At 51.2% G+C, this 12,665-nt stretch overlaps 1 long non-coding RNA gene across 1 annotated transcript; it reads left to right on the forward strand.

Moving 5' to 3' along the window:
* Positions 1-7,404: 7,404 nt before the first annotated feature.
* LOC116661330 lies at positions 7,405-10,757 on the forward strand. Its single transcript, XR_004317208.1, has 2 exons — positions 7,405-7,963; positions 10,513-10,757. It is a non-coding gene; the product is annotated as an uncharacterized LOC116661330 (long non-coding RNA).
* Positions 10,758-12,665: the final 1,908 nt, after the last annotated feature.

The raw sequence follows: 12,665 nt of genomic DNA on the forward strand, positions 1-12,665 counted from the left end.
GCAGCGGGCGCCAGTGGGGCCCCCGGGGACTTAGCGGCTCTAGTCGGGCCTCGGCCACTACCAACCGGGGGCAAGGAGGGCTCACCCTGCAGGCCCACCCCTCCCCCTGGCCCTTGAACTCGCCACTCATCCGGCCAGTCGCGCCACCCTCGTGCACCCCACTCCTGGCCAGACCCTGCCAGGCGCCGCAGCTGCGAGGATGGGCGCCGCGGGATGACCGAGTGACCCGCCGCAGGTGCCCACCTCGCTTTCCGCGTGCAGTGAGTGGCCAGCTAGCCCCCCTGCCCCGGCCTCGGCCTCATCTTCCTCCGTTAACCAGGCAGAGAGCCGTACCTGCTGCAGAAGGGGCGTCGGGGCCCGGGGACCTGGGGGCACTTCCCCGGCTCTCCGGCTGTGGAGTCCAAAGTGTGATCCTTATCTCTGCTTGCTGGCTCTAGGCATCTGGTGGAAGGCTGGACTTCACCTTTGCTCCAGGGATGGCTCTGGATGCCACACTGAAGCTGACCGGACACTTCTCCCATTGCCTAAGACGGAGGAGGAGGGAGAAGTACAGGGCTATCAGGCAGGGCACTGTCATCCTTCACTGGGGAACAGGCACACTCCAAGCTTCAGTAGGGCATCCCAACACCTACAGCCGCTGGTAAAACACACACCATTCAAGAAAGGGCACATTTTCACATTGCCAGAACAGGACACATCATATGACGGAAAGGCTGGACATTAGGAATCAGAAGTGTCCATGGACATGTGGTCATTGTCATCTCACAAGCATGAAGCCAAAGACCCAGAAAAGGAGGTAAGGGGCAGGTCTGAGTGCATCCAGCCCTCCACCCTGTCCTGTGGTATTCCTCCTGCGAACCGGCTATGCAGTGATTGATACAGCTCTGAAGTGTACCAACACTTTCAAAAGCATCATCTTACTCGATCACCTGGGGCAAGGGTCTCCAGTCTCCTCTCCTGCTTGGCTTATTAAACACACACATAATCTGAAGTGTTCTGGTCCTCACTCTGACTCTGATGATTGTTGTGTTTGGAAGAGGAATGTTTATCCTTTGATACTTGCTAATTTTGTCTGCCCTCCTCCCGTTTGCCCTCCAATATTCTCTTCTGAGCTCGCTGTTACGCGATTGCTCCGTAAGTTCAGGGAGCTACTTGTACCTTCAATTCAGCGCTTCCTACGACGTCCTGCTTCCTGCCTCCCAGTTGACAGGTTTTAGACAGAGAAGTCAGGTGAGGCAGGAACTGTGGTGGAGAGAAGTCCTTTTCCCATTAGTGTGTGTGGATGGGGGGTGGTGGGGGGAGAGAGTCATCATGAGGGAAAGGGGGCCCGTCAGCAGAAGGTGTGATTACTCGCGGTATTAAACGACACCCAGAGACGGCTGGTGCCAAGAGCCCCCGCCTCCCCTCCCAGTGCCTCCCGGAAGGAAGTGGAAGGAGTCAGGGGAATTGAAGTTGAGAGAACCCCAGAGGCAAGCCTGGGAGTACAGGCTCTGGGGAGGGCTGGCTAGACTGGCCCAGTGGACATGGGAGAGTTAACCCTTTCACTTCCCTCAAGGCTGAGATCCTATCTCCACCTGCCACTGCCCCAGGGCTTGTCTCCAGCCTCTCTGGGAGAGGTTCCCAGGGAAGCTGGAGCCTAAAAGCTGGAGGAGTGGCTGGCAGAGCGCGTGGGCTGGGAGGCAGGGCTCTTGTGCTCTGTTCTCTTCTGACCTTGTCACAACCTCCCTTGTCCCTTCTGTGCTGTGGAGAGAAGACCCCTGCCTGCGACAGGGCGCTGAGTGAAGCCTACAGAATTGGGAGGTTGGCATTTTGGCCTCGGCTGTTGACCCACAAGGGGCACCTGGATTGGTGCCTTTCTTCCTAGCTGGCCCCAGCCACCCCCCACATCTCTAGCCTGAGTCCTGGCCCTCCTCCATGCCTCAGCTTCTGCCCCAGTGGAGACGGCCCTCCTCAGGCCCCCAGCTGGATCCCACCGCTGTTGAGATGTCTGTCAGTCCCAGACTGGAGTCTGAGGGTCAAAGACCTCTGTCTCATAGAGCATGAGGCTGGTACAGGGGCCCCAAGTCCCTTCTCCCCTTCCTCACAGGCAGGGAGATCAGGGAGACTCCCTTGATCCCTGAACTCTGCCCAGCCCACACTTCTCGGGGCAGGGCGGGGGCCATCTGGGTTAATGAGGTGCTGGCAGGCACTGGCCATGAGACAGCTGATAGGAGGTGTGTCCTGCTCGCCCCAGAGCTGGGAGGGACGGGCAGGGGGAGCTTAGTGCTCCAGCTGGGAGGCACAAGGTCACGTGAGGCAGATAAAAGCAGGAGGCCAGGCCACGGGGCACAGCTGACAGTGCCTTAGACCAGGACAGATGCCGTCCCTCCTTTTCCCACTTCCTGGCAGTGTTCATCTGTGCAAGGTGCTAGGAGTATATAGAATAAGGGTTCCTCGTGCGAGGAACAGTATAAGAATCATACAATTCCTGGTGTAGCGATAGCCCCCTGAACTTCCAGGAGATTACAGATTAATGGGGAGACAGACAGACTAATGGGGAACAGAACACTGATGTATAACTTACATATATAAGGGATGAGCCAAGAGCTGTGGGAGCACATGGGAGGGGCTAGTAGCCACATAAGGGAGCCAGGGAAGGCTTCATAGAGGAAGCGAGCTTTGTGCTGGGACTTTAAGGATGAATAGGAGGCTGCTGAGCAGAGAAGGAGGGAAGGGCATTTCTGGAGGAGGGAACAGCATGAGCAAAGACACAGAGATGTGTTTAAAAAGAAAGAAGGGGGAAGAGCAGGCTCCCCAGAGCCCTCCTGAGAGCCTGCCTGATGGCTTCTGGGGGACATCCCACCCTCCCAGCAGCCAGTTTCTGGAGGGTGGCTTTGGAGGACAAACCTCTTCCTGACATTCGAGAACCTCAACGGTGTGGCCAAATGGCCCCAATTACACCTCTCACCTTTCACCTGTTGCTCCCCTGCTCCATCCCTGGACAGTGTCCCCATTCTCTGAATCTGCCATGATTCTATGCCTTTGCTCAAGCACTCCCCCCACCAGCCCCCCTCCCTTTACTGGCCCCCACCACTGGCATAACGCTCCTGACCCCTTGTCCTCCCATCTCCACTTCTGCCTCCTTTCAGGTTCTGCTTCCTTCAGGAAACCTTCCCTGACAACCCTCTAGCCAGAGTGATCTCTTTTCTGCCTGCTTTCAGTGCCCTGGCCACTGTGTTTCTGGGAAAGGCACCACTCTCATTCTGCCTAATACCGTAGCTGTTTGCCCACGTGCCCACATCCCTCAGCCCTCAGGGGACTCCCAGCTCCTTGAGGGCGGGTCCCCTAGCACAGGGGCTGGCGAAGGTCTGGTACCTGAGTCTGTGGAGCTGAATGGCATTGACTTGCTAGAGGGCCCACCTACTCTGTCATCTCCCTACCCCTGCCCAGAGGAACCGCCTTTGTTTTTTAAATGCCTGGAATTCTTCCCTAACTTCAGTGGGCATTCCTGGTTCATTACTGTAGCTTCAGCATTTCCTCGGTGATGCCCCTCCTGAAGGTGCCTGGCCCCGTAGGACAATCAGGCCACATCAGGTTCACCTGCATGTCAGTTCTGAAGGATGAGTCCTGGCTCCCCCAGAATATTATGTCCAGAAGGATTCCGGGGTGATGAGGCTCCAGAAAAGGAGCATGAAGATGGCTTAGCGATGCCTACCTTGGTGGGGACAAAGGGCTCCCTCTGCCTTAAGTTAGTCTATCAGATGCTTTTCTTGCATTAGGCCAGGACTGGGGCACTGGCAGAGTGTGGGGCCTTTGCCTCTGGTGGAAGCTGATGGGGGAATTGAGGAGAAGAGGGTCTGGGGGCTCCAAAGGGGGATGTACCTTCTTGGGATCTCCCAAGCAGACCTGGGAGTCAGGGGTGTGAGTCTCCAGGTCTGTGCTCTGTCTGGGGCCCTCCTGCTCGTGACACGGATCGGTCCCCAGAGGGGCCGTGGCATCCCAGTCAGACCAGTATGGTCTCGTGGCTCAGGCAGGTTCCTTAGCAGGTGAGGCCGAGGCAGTGACACTGAATCCCCCACCTGAGGGAACGCTCCCACTGCCTTCTCCTCCCAGGCAGCTCAGGCCTCAGGAATGAGAATGTAGTAAAAGTGAACCATCTCTGGAGGGAGTTCAGTTCCTGGCTTTACTTTTGCCGGTTTGCTCCTGTGTGCTGCGGTTTCCCCTAGTGGCCGTCTCTGGAAGTGCAGTTAGACTTGGTTTTGGAGGCCAGGGGTGGACCGGCCCCCAAGATCTGGCCTTTCCCAGTTGAACGGGAGCCAAGTGTTTTCTCACTGAGACACTCCTGCCCTTGCAGAGACTCTGCCTCGTGTCCTTAGCAGATGCCTGGTTTCTGCCAGACACCCTCCAGCAAGGCTGCTCCCCGGTCGGTGCCTTTGTTCCAGTGGCTCTGGTCAGTGAAAGCTGGCCACTGCCTTCAAGCCCCTTCCTCCAAGCAGGCCATCTGAGTTGCTCCCCCAGATCTGTGCTGACACTGGGTCTCCACCTCTTCAGCCCAGGGGGACTCAAAAGCGCACGCAATTAAGTTTAATGCTTTGGGTCAATCCTCGTTCGAAGCCAGAACGGCCCTGTCCACCCCCTACCCATGTCAGCTTCTGCGAGCTCTGTGACCCTTGTCACTGGGTCCAGGCTAATGGCCAGCCCTTGCTCACTTGTGACACATATATTTCCAGGCTCATTTACCCAGAATGACTGTCTCAGCCCATCTCGCTGTGACACGTCCTGCCCAGCCCAGGAGGAGGGGGCAAACATTTCACTCCTAAAGTAGATGATAGCTCAACTGTCCTAAATCAGTATTTCTAATTTAATTTGACAACCCTGACTTTCAGGAAGTTCTTTCTCATCCTTGACCCAAATACCTCCAACTCAAGCTTAATTTCCTCATGCTCTGGGGACTATCCTTCTCTGTATCACGGATAATTGGATAATTGAACCACAATTCTGGTCATTTTGGCAGCGTCCAGAAGCTCCGGGACCTCTCCCCATTCTTCAGAGACCGTGGTTCTCAGATTGGGTTCCCATGAGCAGCACCGAGTTTTCTGTACCATCCCGGGTGCCCTGCACCATGCTGGAAGCTCAGTGTAGACCAATTAACTTTCTCCTCACCTCAGCCCAGTGCAGCAGGACTGCTGGTGTTATCCTGTTTGACAGATGAGTCTCAGGGGTAAAGTAACTGGGATCCAGTCCCCACATCCCACAAGGCTTTAGCGCGGACATCTGGTCCAACCACTAGCCTCCAACAAGAGGCCTCTGTGAGCGCTGTGGACAGACGTCTCCTCTGACCTTGCTTCCATTTAACTCCCATTTTACGCTTGTCTCTGGTGTGATTCTGCACTGATCTTTGCCATCTGCCTAGATGGCCTTCAGTCATGGCTTTGTGTGTTCCTGACTGTCCTCGTTTCTTGTCAGTGTCTTTGTTCAAAGGCAGGCCCTTTACAAAGGCTTTTGGGGCTGGCAGACCCAACTTCTCCAAGTCTCCATCCTTGTATGTAAAATGACTACTACATTTTAGGATCATTCTAATAATAACAGCTACCTTTTTAATCAAGCAATTACTCTGCGTGGGCGTAGTTTAGCACCTGACACGTGTAATTTCATTAAATTCTCACAAAAACCCTCCTGAGTGAGATATTATCCTCCTGCAACAGATGAGGAAACAGCCTCAGAGAGGTTACCTGATGTGATCATTAGGATGCAGTTAGCAAGAGGAAAACCTAGGATTTGAACTCAGATTTGTCTCACCCCAAAGCCCGCCCCTTTCACTGTTATCCTGTAGAAAATAAGTGGGTTACAGTGGGCAAGGCTGCCACGGGGCAAGGAAACCAGAGGAAACCGACTGCCTCGGTTCCACCCTAAAGGTCATCTCAGCATTCAGAGAAACAGAAATCTGACTCCTAAAGCCTTGAGAAGTGACGCTGGCCTTTGCTCAGGGACATGTCTTGGAGCACACCAAGACAACGCAGCAACGTTTCCTTAAAAAAGCATCTTTGCGCATCACCCCATCCCCAGAATATCACTCCTCATCGCATCTGCTCAGCCTCTCCCCTCCTTCTGTCTCCTCCCAAGCCCTCTTCCTGATCGTCTGTCCCGAAGTCCCAACCCCTTTCCTTTATAAAGCCACCTGCTTGTGTCCTCTTCTCGGCAGCTCTGTCCACCCTTCTGCTCAGTAAAACCAAAGATTTGTTGGGGAAGCCACCATGCTCAAAAGGAGGAGTAAACTCACATGAGAATTGAATACAGTTGTCCTTTGCATGCTGGGCACTCAGTGCATGTCCAACGCTGGGAGAAGGAACCCCTAAGGGGTGAGGGGACAACTGAGAGGGGATTTAGAGAACTACCTTCCTCATCGGTCTCCTGTCCCGTCTCCCTTTTCCCTCCCTTCCCTCAGTACCTGGGCGAGGGAGGAAGAAGTGGGGTTATTCGTCCCTCCTTTCTCACCATCGGACTCATTCAGCAAGACCCAGATCAATCCCAGCCCGACCCTCGGGCGTCTCCGGTCCCTGTACCCTTTCCCACCTTTGACTCCTGTTGTTTTCTCCACCCCTGCCACACGTCCTGCCTTTTTGGTCACCAGGCTTTCCATGATGGGTGTTGTGGCTCCTTAACTAAGCTGTACGCTCCTTAAAAGTAGGACCTTATCCCTCTGCAGTGCCCGTCAAGTACTGGATGCACCAAACTGATGGAACTCTGTCACCGAGCAGCACCCTCTTGTCACCAGTGACCTTCTGATACCTGCGATGATGTTTGTAACTGCCTGACTGTAACGGTTTAAAGGGTTTTTCTCATGCTCCTGCTGACCAGGGTTAGGCTGGAGAGGAGGGAGGCTTGGGTGGTCCACCCAACGCCCTCGTGGTGCTGTGTGCGGGGACCATGCTCGGTGCCCTGCTCTTGCCCCCAGTGCCCTCCTCTTGATCCCAACATCTCAGAAATGGCAGTTGGGTGTTTTGTGTATTTTGTTGCTCATAACCGCCTCCCCCCAACTGCGCATGTCTGCAGTTGTTTTTGCCCCCTTGTGGTTTCCTTGTATCAGCTTATTGTTCAAGCTGCAGGCTGCTTAAAAGGCTAAAAGCATTTATCAACCTGACTTTAAGCTGCACAGGTTTTTCTCTAGAGCTCTTTTCCACGGAGCCCCTTCCAATGCATCCTTTGTTCTAGGTACAAGAATATTAGAAGAGTCCCAAAGCCAGAGGTAAACTTCATACTCAGCAGAGGGAAGGGGACACTGTATTTGCAAAAACAAGAACAACTTTGCAACATTTGTTGCCCTGCATGAGATCTCTATGGAAACTAGCTCCTCGCCTTGAACTCTTGAAATTTTACTGTAAAACCCCCTGCCTTCTCTCCCCAGAAGGCTCACAGTCATAGAGGCATTAGTCCACTGTGACCTCCTTTGCCTGGCAAAGAAATAAAGCTGTCTTTTTACTTCATCCAAAATTCTATCCTTGAGTCTCAATTCAGTAACCGGGTATGGAGGCCGTGTTTCAGTAACAACTTGAAATGGATACTAACTAAAGATTGGACAGGGTGGAGGCTGTGGAATAATGGTTAAGAGTGAGGTTTGCATCCATCACTGTGCTTGATCCCCGGGTTCCGTGCCTTGATGGATCTGCGCCATGTGGGAGCATCTTCCCTTTCGGACACTGGGCGTGACCTGGTGATTTGCTTTGGCCAACAGTGTGGAAGCAGTGACCATCTTAGGTCTCAAAGGCTTTGTGCACTTTCATTCTCTCCTGGAACCTTCCTACCATTCTGAGGACAGACTCAGGATAGACTGTGGAGGACGAGAGGCCATCGTAGGCCAGGCAAGGAAAGCTGCCCCGTGGCCACAAACGCATGACTGAGCCCAGCCGAGATGAGCCTAGCCCGGCCCAAGTCAGCAGAACCACAAAGCCGACCTGCAGACTCACCCAGAAATTATTGTAAGCCGGTGAGTAGACATTTTGTGGATGATTTTTCTGGGAAGATGCAACACTAACATGGTAATAGATAAGTGATACGACCAGTGACCAGCTCTGTGACCTCGGGCAAGCTGTTTTATCTCCCTGTGCCTCCACTTCCTTGTCTGTAAAATGGGGTTGTAGTGGACATTGTTGAGAGTTTGCAACAGAGTCTCCCCTCCAGCGAGATGCTGCCTCACCCGAGGTTCCGCCCCTTCCCTGGGGCGGCCTGCAGGCAGTGGCTGGCTGGTGTGTGCAAAGAGGTCTGGCCTCCTTGTCCCAGTGTGGGACAGCCCTGCAGGGCCATCCTGGCTCCGAGGCTGCCTGCGGGATTGGCTGAGGCCTTTGGTGGGACTCTACCATATCCCCTCTCCTCTCTGCCCAGTTCTGCTCCGTTTCTCTTCCGGGGGGGTTGAATCCAAGAGTGCTTCCCAAAACCCTCTTCCATTCATACCGCCATCTTAACGTCTGATTTCCTGGAACTCACTTGTGAGAGGGGCTGCAAGGGACCATGTGGCAGGTTCTGGCCAGTGGGGTGAAAGGGTCACAAGACAGCTTCCTAAAATGTTCCCTCGGACTGTTGTCCTCATACTTTGTGCCTGTACGGCTGCCAAAAGAATTTTGGAAAACGGTATTCATTCTTGCGTACTTTTTAGATCTATTTTTTTTTCTTTAGAGTTTTAAATGTAATTTTTAGTATATTGTCAATATTAATATTTAAAACTGAAGCTATTCACTTTTCAGTCTTTATTTTTCAAAAATCCAAGTTTATTAAAAAAAAAAAAAGCTCGCAAAAATGATACGATGACTTCTTGTAGGCCCTTTTCTGGATTCATTAATTCTTAACCTTTTGCCCTACTTGCTGTCTCCTACACTCTAAATATGATTAGAATTCTTACTAGTATATAATGGATCAAAACAGAAATATATTTTGAATTCATATTAAACCTAAAAAGAAATATTTTACTGGGATTGTACTTCCTCAGTGAGGCGGACAGAGCTTCCCCCAACTTCCCTAAATTGTTTTCAGAGCGGCAGCAACAGCACAGCTGTTTAGCTCCAGAGTAGCATCACGCAGCCTTGATTTGAATCCTGGTTCTGACACATTAGCTGTGTGGCCTTGGGCAAGTTATTTAATCTTTCTGTGTCTCAAAATCTTCCTAGTAATAGTACCTGTCTCATATAGTTGTATGAGGACCAAATGAGTTAATGTTGTAAAGCACGGAGAATGCCTGACACGTTGTAAGCACAGTTTTGTTTATGACATAAATGAAATGCACCAGTGGACATATAATTATTTATTGTTAGAATAATTAGACTTCTGAGCAAATTAACCACAAGAAGAAAAGAGATTATAATACTAGGAAGTTGCAGGCTTACAGAAGCCGCACTAATGATGGTGGTTAAATCCATCGTTTACCGGAGATTCACATCACAACGTTGTTAAAATTAATCTGTTAAGAACATGGTAGGAATAAATAAATGAGCTGAGAAATGATTGATGAGTGGTGGAAGGCAGGAGACCTGTACCCAAATTGAAAAAAAAACCCAAAACTTTCTATTATCCAATCATTTGAGAACAAAAGTTAATGAAAACATTTTTTTCTACAAGTCATTAAATGTTTACAAAAATATAAAACACTGAAGTATCTCTGATATAAGTTTCTTTTATTCAAAGATGCCATGTTTATCGGTTGAAAGTAAATGTGAAACTTTTCACTTCTTCCTCCAGGAAGTCACGAAATAATGCAAAGAAGGGCAGACCCAGACAGGACGGCTGAGGGTTTCCCAAGCTCTACAGAGAACTGAGCCAGGGCATGGGCGCGCCTTGGAGCAGAGCTGCCTTGATTGCTGGGATGCTTTTTAAGAATCATGAATATTTTTAAGATAGATGGATAAGGCATGACGCTCCGCCCTGAGTTTGTCACCTGCGTGGTACAAAGTCCCGTCACCTTCAGTCTTTCATTGCTTTATGCTCAAGGGGTTTGCCCTCAGGAACCAGGCATTCTTGGACAGTTTGGGGCCTATGGAAATTAACACCATCATCACTCGGCTGCCCCCCTGTGCTACGTCTGAATCCCAAACAGCCCAACACAGGCCAAAGCGTCTTCTTTTTAATTTCACATTGTGCCCATAACAAAAATATGTACATGACAAAGAAGACACGAAAATCGACCACAGGCTTGTGGTGATTTGATTAAAAGAGGATTCACCCAAGCTGAGATTTTGGTGTCTCTTTGTTCGGGGCCACAAAGTTTTTACACACCAAGCAGTGTATCTTAATAAAATCCAGGAGGGGTGAGGCGCACCAGGAAGTGTGTGACGCAGTGTGGATTGTTTTTTAACCCCTCCCCTCTCCATGAGACAAAATTATTTTCAGCAATAATCAGGAAAAGAAATGACGACATTTCATGCTTGTCCTAAACAAAATGAGTCAAACCCTTAATTTGTCCTCCTTTCCACAGTTTGAACTTTCAAAACACAAATGAAAAGTCCAAGCTGACAGAGGGAAATAACTCTATTTCATTTGTCTTTACAGGTAAGGTGCGGTCACGGTTTCCTTTGCATCTACTGTTTGAACGCGGACATCTGTTCCACAGGGATGCAGGTGCCCACCCACAGTGAGGGGAGCTCGGATGATTCCAAAGGAGGAAGCCCTTACAATCTCACTCTGGAGTCAGCAGGTGCCAGGGACCCACTGAATAACTGGAGTTACCCCGGTTAAAGTCTTTGTGGAATATAATGTTTTTTAAAGAATAAGTTATAAAAATATGCTAATTTGAAGTTTGCGTATCTATTATTGAAAGCCAGGAGAAACCACGATGTTTGTTTAAAACTTAGACCAACGAAGTGTTTTTTTTTCCAGGAGGAATATGTTATCACTGACATTTATTTATTTTTTTATTGAAGTATAGTTGATTTACAATATTGGGTAGTTTCTGGTGTGCAGCAAAGGTCACTGATACTTAGATCGCCGGCCGAGGTGATAATTTAGAGCAGCTGGCGTTGGGGGTGGACAGCACAGCCTGCCCTTAGCGGGGGGTGGGGGCGGCCCCAGCATCCCTGCACACGGTTGCTGTGAGGCCCCCCTTTCCTTTAGAGGTGGCAGCACGGTCCACGGGCAGGTGAGACGAGAGAAGCAGCGGATGCCTTGAGGGCAGGCAGGAATATCTGAGGAAGGAGGTGGTAGAGAATGTGAGTTGGTGGCGACTGATCACCTCCCACCTGCGTGCCGAGTACTCCTTGCAGATTTAATGACCTCCGTTCCACAGCAGCCAGCACCAGTCCCTGGCCCCTCTTCTTCTTGCTCCTGTCTCCTTCCTGCTGTCTGCAGTGCGGGTGCTGCCCTCCGGGACCCTCGGGCTGGCAGAGCTGGAAGAAACCTGGGCTCTGAGGACCCCGTGGAGAGCGCCCTGACTTTACTGATGGGAGAGAGAAATAAGGTTCCACCCTTTATGGGGTTTCTGACACTTCCAGGGGTCAGAGAAGGCCCTGGCATTTAAAGGGCCTATGATCTAAAGGCTGAATTGGTGTTCTCTGAGGAAAAAGCAGAGGGAAGAGAATGATGGAGGAGGAAGCTCAGGTAGGGAAGTCAGAAGTGAGGGACAGCATGGTGAGTCTGAGGAATGGGAAGCTCAGGTTCAAGGCGGTCTTGCGGGTCGGGAGAAGGCCTCCAGAAGAATGGCCGGTGACGCATCTGTGCTCGTTGGCTTTGCCCGGTGTCATTGTCTGCTGTTCTCGGAGGTTCTCAGAAGCCAAACCAAGAAATCCAGGGCCCTGCCCTCCCAGGGTTGTCCCAGGCAACCTCTGTTAGTAATGATTCTTGTTTACTACCTTCTGACTCACACGCACCTGTGGTTTCTATGGTTGCCACCAACAATGAAGCATAAATCCATTCCTGCAGGGTGGGGTCCGCAGGGTGGGGCCGGCCTCTTCCTTTTCTGGTTCAGAACTCAGCAGAGTTTCCCAGGCTACAGCAGAGGCCTTTGCCAGAGCAGTCTCGGGTGGGTTTCCTTGGGAGGGGATGCAGAGAGTCCAGGGCAGGGAGCTGAGTGGGGCTGAGGGACCCATCTCTGCAGTCGGCCTGAGTGGGGGAGATACACAGTGTGTGAGAGAGAACAGGGCCACCCCGAGCTGTTCAGAAGCCCCTTCTCTCCAAATAATTATGGGGAAAGCCCAGGAGACGGAGCGAGAGAGAGAGAGTCTTGGGGCACAGAGGATTCAGAGCAAGATCCAGGAGACCCGGCCACTTTCTTCACCAGGACAAACAGGGTTTGGTCCCCAAGTAGTGGTGGGGATGATGAGCCAGATTATAAATCTGAAGTCAGGGAGTGAGGGGCACAGGCTGATGACAACTGGTACACAAAGGAATCAAAAGAAAGGAAGCCAAAGGGGCAGATGGCTTTTTAAAAGATTGTCCCTCATCTCACACATTTGCACAAAGTCTTGCAGGATGCAAAGCACCTGTGCATCCATTTTCTCATTTGCTTTTCAGAGAAGTCCTGTGAGGAAGCTGGAATGGGAAATGCCAGTCTCTTCTAGAATGGGGAGACCAAGGCTTTTATAATTTGACTAACACAGCCAAGGTCAAAACCAAGACTACACTCTAGACTTCCTGGCTCACAGTCCACTGCTTTTTCCATTAAACCAGAGTTTTTCAAACTTTGGCATCTCCAGACCATTTTAGTGCGT

This window comes from Camelus ferus, chromosome 34 (genome assembly GCF_009834535.1).
Source record: "Camelus ferus isolate YT-003-E chromosome 34, BCGSAC_Cfer_1.0, whole genome shotgun sequence".
In the NCBI taxonomy this organism is placed as follows: domain Eukaryota; kingdom Metazoa; phylum Chordata; class Mammalia; order Artiodactyla; family Camelidae; genus Camelus; species Camelus ferus.